The 10,860-nt window shown below is 46.4% G+C and overlaps 1 long non-coding RNA gene across 1 annotated transcript; it reads left to right on the plus strand.

The window, feature by feature from the left end:
- The first annotated feature begins 1,192 nt into the window (after positions 1-1,192).
- On the plus strand, positions 1,193-5,978 carry LOC133072967 (uncharacterized). The gene is made up of 3 exons (XR_009696829.1): positions 1,193-1,424; positions 4,224-4,286; positions 5,743-5,978. It is a non-coding gene; the product is annotated as an uncharacterized LOC133072967 (long non-coding RNA).
- The last annotated feature ends 4,882 nt before the right edge of the window (positions 5,979-10,860 follow it).

Genomic DNA, 10,860 nt, shown 5'->3' on the forward strand with positions numbered 1-10,860 from the left:
AAAAGAGTACCGAGCACAGAGTGGGGCGGGAGTGAGGCAGACGGCTCAGCCGCAGCCCAGGCACGAAATCCAGTAGATAAGACCGACTCGCTTAAGAAAGGAAACTGGGGCTTCCCTGGTGGTCCAGTGGTTCAGAATTCGCCTTGCAATGCGGGGCACACGGGTGCGATGCCTGATCTGGGAAGATCCCCACGTGCTTCGGAGAAACTAAAGCCACGCGTCACAGCTGCTGAAGCCCAAGCGCCTACAGCCTGTGCCCCATGGCAAGAGAAACCCCCTCCACCAGCCACCCGCGCAGCGCAACTAGAGAGGGGCTCCTGCTCACCGCGACTAGAGATAGTCCACCGCCAAAAAATACGAGTAATAATAAAAAGGAAACTGCTCCCGTTAAAGGCAAAGGACTGCTGTTGGAGCAGATGGGAAAAGAGAGGCTGGTCAGGCCTGGGCGACGCTGTCTGTGGATGGAGGGAGGTGTCCTCTCTGCCTGAACCAAGGGGCAACCTCACCGGAAACTCATGACCGTGGGGTCCCTTCCCGTCCAGACTGTTCATGTCCTCCTTCAGTCGCCTTCTCAAGGGGTTTAAGCCTCCAAGGGCTATATGACATGGCACTGATATCAAACATCTACTTTACAGACCTTTTTTTTTTTTTTTTTTGGGCGCGCGCCGCCCACTGGAGAGGACCAGCTCTCCCAGCATGGTCGCTTGCTTTACAGACCTTTTAAATTTGTAATCAGACAACTGGAGTTTCATTTCTGAGGACCTAGGTCTCACGGGGGAACATATGAAAGTTCATAAGGAAGAGGAGATTCCCCAGCCACCTTGGGTTTTCCCCTCATTTATGTAAACCTCAGACAAGTGGGTATTTTCTGAACATGCTGGGCAAGGACTAGGGGTAGAGGACCAGCTTATATGGCAGCTGACGAAATGCAAAGGGGTGGAGGATAGCTGGGGGCAGTTTCCAGGCTGCAACTGTTAATGAAGTCCCATCCGGGGTGTTGGATGTGGTGGAACAACATGCCTGGAAAGGGGCCCCTGATCCAGGTTTTGGGGCAGCCTCTGCTGCGGGGCCTGGGCTGCCAGGCCCTGGTAGGCGCCGGAACCACACTGCAGATTAAATTATTCAAATACCCCTCCAGCAGTCATTAAAATAGCTGCTGCTGCGACCCACACCTTCTCAAAAATCTGTCTGGTCTGGCCCCCTCCAGGCCCCATCCGGGAGCTTCTTCATGTCTGGCAGCTAAAGGGTGAAGTCTGGCAGAGCTGGTGCCCAGGAGCCCGAGTCTGCGTTACAGCTAGTATCCACTGTCAGGCTCTGCGAGCGTTTCCCCGGCTGTACCCATGACTAGGATACGTGTTGGCAGAGACACTTGGAAGGAGCTTTGCTGTGGCAGTGCTTGAAGGTCTGATTCACTGAGTCTGAGAGTGAGTTCTGGTATATGGGGGGTGGAGGGGGGGAGCGGTGCATGGCATTAAACCCGTTCCTAGACATCAAAATCTGATTTATTAACATTGGCAATGGTTACAGGCCTTCTCGCCAACAAAGTTTCTGAAATTGAAATCGCATGAAACTTTCCTAGTTCTTGCTAGGGCCACATGCGCCCTTTCCCTTTCTAAAGCAGCAAATTCACTTAAAAATAATTAAGAAAAGATTGATGGGATTTTGGAATTGTAATGAAAAATATGATCTCATTAGTAAGTCATGAGTCAGGGCCAGGCACTCTGTCAGATGTGTGCACTTCTGCATAATTAGAAGAAGCTGATGCAAGGGGGAGCTAATAATGGCCTGAATTAAAAAATTAAAATGGTTTCCCCTTATACTTTTTGACTGTGCTGAAATTCTGCCTTTTGCAAAGATTCAGAAAGAGATCTCTCTCAAAAGAACTCTATCAAATGTAACTGAGTTGGTGAAAGAGAAAATGGTGGTCAAGTAATTGAAAAGACTGAACACAAGGGATCTTTCCATAGAATCTGTTATTAAGGCTCATTTAGGTTACCAGTCCAGTAGGAGACATTTTTTTTAAAATTTTGAAAGCACATTTTGAAAAAAGCCACCTAGATTAATAATGTAAAGTCCATATAATCTCTGATTTGAACCATAGAATAAACAAAATGACTGCCCACAAAATTCTGAAAAAGAGACAATGAACTTAGAGACAAACAGGATGGCTGTTTCCCCTCTGCCACTTCCAGCTGGGTGGTCCTGGACCAACTGAATAAGTCTAAGCCTTGATTTACCCATTTGTAAAATGGGACTAAGAAAACCAACCTCTTAGATGTACTGCCAGAATATATATATGAATATATATATGAAATATATATATATATACTGCCAGAATATATATATATGAAATAACGTGTACAGGGCAGGCATTCATTAAGAATTACTTATCGCTTCCTTTTTGTCCTTAGGAACCCTACTCTGTGGACATTTGAAAGTTAACAGTCTCCGCTTGCTGGTTGCCAAGGGGCAAACGTTTGTTGAGTGTCTGTGATGTGCCAGATGTAGCAGAGCCGCACAGCGACGAGGGGGACAGTCTCGAAGGAGCTTATCCTCCTGTTGTGGGTGGGGGCGGGAGTGGACACCACTTATACGCAAAGCAGAATGGGTTAGATGCTGACTTCCAAGTTGCCAAAAGACACGGATTGCGTGAGGGTGTCCGAGGAACTAACGCCCGGTGGTATTTACTGCTGTGGGCTTCCCTGGTGGCTCAGCTGGGAAGGAATCTGCCTGCAATGCAGGAGACCTGGGTTCAATTCCTGGATCAGGAAGATTCCCTGGAGAAGGGATAGGCTACCTACTCCAGTATTACTGCCTGTAGAATCCCATGCACAGAGGAGTCTGGCAGGCTACTGTCCATGGGGGTCACAAACAGTCGGACACAACTGAGCAACTAAGCATGGCACACGCACTGCTGAGGCCACAGTCAGATACAGCCGGCCACAGCCAGAAACAGTCGGCCACAGTCACAGTCGGCCACAGTCAGATACAGTCAGCCACAGTCAGAAACAGTCAGCTACAGCCACAAACAGTCAGCCAGTCAGAAACAGTGGGCCACAGTCACAAACAGTCGGACATGACTGAGTGACTAAGCACAGCACAAAAACTGCTGTGTCCACAGTCACAGACAGTCAGACACGACTGACTAAGCATGGCACACGCACTGCTGGGGCCACAGTCAGAAACAGTCGGACATGACTGAGTGACTAAGCACAGCACACGCACTGCTGGGGCCACAGTCAGATACAGTCGGCCACAGTCAGAAACAGTCAGCCACAGTCACAGTCAGCCATAGGCAGAAACAGTGGGCCACAGTCAGAAACAGTCGGACATGACTGTGCAACTAAGCACAGCACACAAACTGCTGTGTCCACAGTCAGAGACAGTCAGACACAACTGAGTGACTAAGCACAGCACACAAACTGCTGTGTCCACAGTCAGAAACAGTCGGCCACAGTCACAAACAGTCAGACATGACTGAGTGACTAAGCACAGCACACAAACTGCTGTGTCCACAGTCAGATACAGTCGGCCACAGTCAGAGACAGTCAGACACGACTGAGTGACTAAGCACACTCACTGCGGGGGCCACAGTCAGAAACAGTCAGACACGACTGTGGGACTAAGCACAGCACACAAACTGCTGTGTCCACAGTGAGAATGGTGAAATCCTGCTCCTCCAAGCACCCCACTCTCCTTTCCTCCCCACCTGCCTTGGCTCCCTCCCCGGGAACCCAGAGACCCCGCACTCCAGCATGGCAGGGACCCAGAGGCCCTCCTCTACCCAGGCCAGAGTCTGTCCTGATTGGACAGTGCCTGTGTGTGGCAGTGGCTACACGTTTCCAACACCATCCCTGGCTGTGCATGATGGATAAGGGGGGAGCTTGCTAGTGTCCAAAGCAAACCTGACAAGAACAGGGGGGTTTTGACAAGAAGGAATCAGAGCCAGGGGCGAGGAACGGTAAGAACAAAGGCAGGGAGGAAACAAAAGAACACAGCCAACTGGGGAACCACAAGTGGGAACTGGTGACATCACAGGAAACAGGAATTAAAACATTATCAGAGCATGGTAGAGGGTCTTGATCCTTAAGTGAGGAGGTTTAACTTTAGTTGGGAGGCACTGAAGAGCTTTGAGAAGGGAAATGACAGAAGATGAACTGTCAAGTAGTGAATAAGAAACGACCTGGAGGCAGAAAAAACAGCTGGGATTGTCTGTTTTTCAGGATGGAAATCATGGGGGCCCAAGTCGGGATGTTGTTAATGGAAACACAAATGAAAAAAAAAATGTAAGTGATACCCTGGAACTGGTCACGATAGAACCCAGTGACCACTAAACGCACAGGCCTCACAAGCTCCTTGGAGAACTTGAGCCAATGTCACTTTCCCAGACGTTATCCCAAAAGAGTTTGAACTTGCAAGAACCAGCTTAGGCCAGATGATTCCACAGACCTCACATCCCGCTCAGGCTCACCACCTGAGCCCAGCGTATTCTCATCCTCCCACTGGTGGGAGCCCCTTCCCCGGACATACTCGTCATGACCCCTCTCCCCTGTAGATCCACAGAGCCTCTAGCTGACACTCACTCGACCTTTTCTGGGAGCCAGACAGAGTAAGAAGGTGCTCTGTATACATTGTCTGACGCAAACCCTTCACCTCCTTGTTTAATGACAGGCTCCCTCTAGAGCTGTGGTGGGTGGAGGTGGTTTGTCCATGCAAACCCTGCATAACAAAGACTTGAGAGCTGTGTTCTGCTGGTTCTTGTTACCACTGGCTTTTCCGAATTATTATACAATCTCTTAGTATAATACTCCTTAAGCTTGCTGAAGGTGTGCCACTTGGGTGTGTTACCTTTTCCCCTCTGTACCATCTACTCAAGTCATGGCCACCCTTCTGTGTTCACTGAAGGCTTTGGCATGGGTCTACTCTCCCATCTTGTCATCTGGAGGGACCTCAGGGCCCATGTGAATAGTCTGTATACAACTCCAGCCCGAGGGACCTCGGGGCCCATGTGAATAGCCCGTATACAACTCCAGCCCAAGGTCACATCACCCTGAACTCCCACAGCCGTCACCTCCTTTCTCTCTCAGCCACCTGTTCCGGTGGTCCGCCTAAACTCTGCCATCCCTGGGACTAGAGATGCTTATCAGAAACACCACTTTCAGGAGTTCCCTGGCAGTCCCGTGGTTGGGACTCTGAGCATTCACCGAGGGCCTGGGGTTCAGTCCCTGGTAGGGGAGCTGGAATCCCCAAATCTGTGTGGTGCTGCCCCCTGCAAAATAAAGTAAGAAAAAAGAAAGAGTTTCCCTGGTGGCTCAGTGGTAAAGAATCCACCTGCCAGTGCAGGAGATGTGGGTTCAAATCCTGGTGCGGGAAGATCCCACATGGCAATGAGGCAAGAAAGCCGTGAGCTGCAACTACTGAGCCTGTGCTCAGAGCTCGGAGGGTCGGGTGGGGGGTGGGGAGTCTGTGTGTGGTGGGGGGTGCATGGGGTGTGTGTGTGTGTAGGGTGGGTGTGTGTATGTGGGGGATGGGTGTGTGTGTGGGGGTGTGTGTGGGGGGGTGGGCTGCAATAAGAAAAGCCATCACAATGAGAAGCCGGCGCACTGCAAGGAAGTGTATGTAGCTCCCACTCATAGCAACAAAGACCCAGCACAGCCAAAAATAAATAAGTAAACTAATTAATTAAGAAATAAAAAGAAAAAAGAAGGATCACCCTCAAACTGTAACTTCTTGTCTTTCCAGCTCCCTCAGACCATCTCCCACTCCTGGACGCTGTTGCATACAAGTGCCAAGAGCAGGCATCTTTCTTCATCTCTGATTTCAAAGGGAAAGCTAAACATTTTCTATCAAATATTTTTGCATGGGTTAATTTTTATCAAACACTTCAATGCTTTGATTAAAATAATTTTCCTCCTTTATTTTGTTAGCATGCTAAAATAACACTGTATTCTAGCAAACCAATTTTACATTCATGGTAAACACTCAAATTGGTCATAATGTATTAATTAATGCATTAAATTTTTGGAATCACTTTGGCAATATTTAATTTGGGATTTAAAAAATATGTTATTATTATTTTTTAATTGGCTTCCTTGGTGCCTCAGATGGTAAAGAATCTGCCTGCAAAGCAGGAGACCCGGGTTTGATCCCTGGGTCAGGGAAGATCCCCTAGAGAAGTGAATGACTACCCACCCCAGTATTCTTGCCTGGAGAATCCCATGGACAGAGGAGCCAGGTGGGTTATAGTCCATGGGGTTGCTAAGAATTGGACACGACTGAGCGACTAACACTTTTCACTTATTTATTTGTCTCTGGGGCCCTGGCACACAGGATCTTTCATTGCAGTGCGTGGGTCTCTCTCTGGTTGTGGCTCTCGGGCTCCAGAGTTTGGGGGCTCTGTAGCTGTGGTGCTGGGGCTTAGTTGCCCCTTGGCAGGTGGGATCTTAGTTCTACCATCAGGGATGGAACCTGTGTCCCCTGCGTTGGTAGGCAGATCCTTAACCGCCAGACCTCCAGGGAAGTCCCTGTAATTTTTAAACTATATCGTTTCGTGTAATATCCTCGACAGGTTTTTGTGCAAAGTTATGATAGCCTCATATGTGAAGCTGAGGAATGTCCTTTCTTTCCAGTTACCTGGGAGAGTTTGCATGAAACTGATTTTATTTCCTTCTTACATGTTGATAGAATTCACGGGGAAGGCCAGTTCAGCTTGGGGTTTTCTTTGGGGGAAGGTTTTTTGCTTAAATACTTATTTGTTAGGCTGCACCAAGTCTTAGCTGCGGCACGTGGGTTCTTTGATCTTTAGCTGAGGTATGATAGATCTTTTAGTTGAGCATGTGGGATCCAGGTTCCTGACCTGGGAGTGAACCTGGGCCCCCTGCTTTGGGAGCACGGAGTCTCAGCCACTGAAGAACCAGGGAAGTTCCAGGGGAAGGTTTTAAATTACACATTCAACTTCATTTATAGTTATAGGACTTATTCAAGTTTTCTATTTCTTTTAGTGTCAGTTTTTCCATAAAAAATTTCAAATCTTTTACATGAAGTTATATTATACTCATCTTTCTAATGTCTATAAGATCTGTACTGACATCTCATTTTTCATTACAAATACATCTTTCGGTTCCTTTTCCCTGTTTTGGGGGCAATCTCATTAGATATTTATCAATTTAACAAACTTTTTTAAAGGACCAATTTTGCACTTGACTGATTTATTTCTATTTTACATTTGTTTTCTATTTCATTAAATGTATATTCTTTATTTTCCTCCTTCTACTTTCAGTTGCTGTTTTCTGCTATTCCTGCTCTAAATTTTGAAATAGGTGCTTAACTCATTAACTTTCAGTCTTTCTTCTTTGCTAATATAGCATTTAAGGCTATAGTCTTTCCAAATATTTGCTCAGTCAAGTCTGACTCTTTGTGGCCCCATAGACTGTAGCCTGTCAGGCTCTTCTGTCCATGGAATTTTCCAGGTAAGAATACTGGAGTGGTAGCCACTTTCTCCCCCAGGGGATCTTCCCAACCAGGGATCAAACTCACCTCTCTTGTGTTTCCTGCATTGGCTGGCAGATTCTCTAACACTGGCGCCACCTGGGAAGCCCTGTATCCTGCTAGATTTATATGTAATACTTTCATTATCATTTCAGTTTTTAAGTATTTTATAATTTCCACTGTTTTCTTTTTACTAACCCATGAATTACTTAGATTTTTTTTTTTAACTTTCCATACAGTACATGTGCTGTGTGTGTGTGTGTGAAGTCACTTCAGTCATGTCTGACTCTTTGCGACCCTGTGGACCATAGCCCACTAGGCTCCTCTGTCCATGGGATTCTCCAGGCAAGAATACTGGAGTGGGTTGCCATTCCCTCCTCTAGGGGATCTTCCCAACCTAGGGATCCAACCTGCACTATATAGAGATTTAAACTTTTATTAGTGATTTCTAGCATAATTGCACTGTGCTCAGAGAAAGTATTCTGTTTATTTCAATCATTTGACAGTTGTTGAGACTTCCTTCATGAGGCAGGATATGACCAATTGTAAACATTCTCTGTGTGCATCAAACTAGTATATCTTCTTCAGTGTTTGAGTGAAGAGTTCTATTTATGTCCCTTAGTCAGTTTCTTAATCTTGTTGTTCAAATTATATATATTCTCACTGATTTTTAAAGTTCTATTAATTACTGAAGAGGGGTGAGTTGGACTCTCCCAGGATAATCGTAGATTTGACTATTTCTCCTTGTATTTCTGTTGAATTATTTAATTACAGAATACGAGTCAATTTTATTACTTTTCTATTTATGGTTCTTAGAATGTGTGCCTCTCCTCTTTGAAATTTGCTGCCATCTGCAACATTAGGACTGGAGAAGGAAATGGTAACCCACCTCAGTATTCTTGCCTAGGAAATCCTATGGGTGGAGGAGCCGGCGGGCTATAGCTCTTGGGGTCAAAAAGAGTCAGACACAACTGAGCAACTGAGCTTGCACGAACGCAACGTTAGGACACTTTTCTTCCAATCTTCTGTCCATCCTCTCCAGCTCCTCCCACCAGGCTCCTTGTCTGACCAACTCAGTTTAGTGTTCATCCTTCAGAATCAGCTGAGTGTTGCCGGTTTGGATTAGATTACCCAAGCCCTGTTTGTGAACTTGAATTAAGACACTTATCACATTACATTATAATTTCCTATTATCTTTTTTCCTACCTTGGTCTGAATCCTCCCATGTCAAAAGGAATCCGATTCTCAATGTCCCGTGATGACAATGTAGGTCTGTGTTGCTATTGGATTAACTATGCCTTGTACATGGAGGTTGCTTAGTTGATATTTATGGCATATAATGAATGAACAAGTAAATGAATGTTCTTAAAGTCATAGCTTTTCGATTTAAACCTTTATCCACACAGCCTCTAGCCCACTTCTGGTTCTTGTTCCTTTGGCCTCCGTGCATTCCCCAGGCCTGTTCTGTTTTTGGCTGTAGCCATCTCACCCCCTAGGTCCTGCTTGCTGCCTTTTCTAAATGATCTCACCAGACACACCTCACCCTTGACCGGGAAACGTTGAAGGTCTGTCCCTGTTTTTCAACCCACATACTTTGTCTAGATGCCATTGTGTTGTTGCCTTTGATTATAGGCCTGCAGCTGGCAAAGGGGCCTGGGGTGTGCTTCAGAATCAGCGCTTCTTTGGAGTTACCGTTTCTCTTTTGTTTCCCACTCTAGCCAGCTTCCCTGGTGGCTCAGCTGGTAAAGAATCTGCCCACAATGCAAGAGACCGGGGTTCGATCCCCTGGAGAAGGGAAAGGCTACCCACTCCAGTATTCCGGCCTGGAGAATTCCCCAGACTGTATAGTCCATGGAGCCGCAAAGAGTCTGACACGACTGAGCGACTTTCCCTCTCACTAGCTGGCTTTGTCTTCTGTTCGCGGTCTGTTCTCTTGTCCGTGTGCTCTGCTCACTTGCAGTGACACACCCCTCTGTATCTGCCACCTCGCCTCTGTGACCTCGTGGGCTCTGAGCCACCACTCCCTCAGCCGGAACCGCAGCCCTGGCTCGCCTCTGACTGCAGCCTCCTGGACATGAGCCGGTTCGACCCACTCCCACAGTCTCCTTCCTGGAGGCACACCGGCCTTCCTGCTGCTTGCCTTGGTTCTTTGCCCAAGTCTGTGATCCGAAACAGCGCTTGCTTGCTGACCGAGGACTGCAATCAATCCATTCACCGGTACCATTTCCAACTTGTTGAGTCAGTGCAATAAATTCCATATTTAATTGCTGAACAGGTAGTTATAGAGTAATCTATGTAAAACCCTAGAAATCAAAAGTTAATCTACCATTCAGGGTTTGTTTTTTTCCTTTCTTTTTCCCTGTCTTTACTCTTGGAACTTACATTTAATTTCCATAAATTTTGGGCTTGCCTTCTTTCTACAATCATGAATATAGCCAGTAATAGAGCACAGAAAGTGAGAGCTGAAAGAGCATTCAGGATAAAACAGTACAGCCTTCTCCTTTTATAGATAAAAAAACTGAGACCTAGAGCTGGAATAGGCTTGCTTACGACCATTTACCTCACTCCTTCTTTGTTTTTCCCTTTTGGCCAAGCCATGTGTATGCAGGATCTTAGTTCCCTCACCAGATATTGAACCTGGGCCTACACTGCATTGGCAGCAGGGAGTCTTAACCACTAGACTGCCAGGGAAGCCCCTATGTCACTCCTTGAGGATTTATGGGCAACACAACAAAAGATACTAGGGTTCTTGTTTTTGTTTTTTCCAGTATACACACATATTATTTAAATATTACTAGGTACTGCCAGTCAAGCAAACATGCAGACTATTTAGATAAGTAAATGGAACCTTTAAGAAACTTATTTAACTTGTTGCTTTCACTTGTTTATTCAGAGTAAAATGCTTTGGATTCAGACTATATTGCATGCTTATTTGCTAATAATCTGGGTCTTCCCTGGTGGCTCAGTGATAAAGAATCTGCCTGCAATGCCAGAGACAGAAGAGCTGTGGGTTTGATCCCTGGGTTGGGAAGATCCCCTGGAGGAGGAAATGGTGACCCACTCCAGTATTCTTGCCTGGAGAATGCCCTGGACAGAGGAGCCTGGTGGGCTACAGTTCGTTGGGTCGAAAGAGTCAGATGTGACTTAGCGACTAAACCACCACATTGCTAATAATAAAGGCTTACATTAGTAAGTGTTTTCTTTGGCTAGACTCTACTCTGAGTACTTTCTATCTCTTAATAACTCTATGAAGCAGATACTTTTTGCTCCCATTTTGCAGATGAAGAAACTGAGGCAAGGTGACAGTAAGTGATTTTCCTCAGGTCACACAGTTAGTTAGGGTCACACAGAGGCAACCTGACTCCAGAGCTT

The sequence above is a fragment of the Dama dama genome, chromosome 18, assembly GCF_033118175.1.
Source record: "Dama dama isolate Ldn47 chromosome 18, ASM3311817v1, whole genome shotgun sequence".
Lineage (NCBI taxonomy): Eukaryota > Metazoa > Chordata > Mammalia > Artiodactyla > Cervidae > Dama > Dama dama.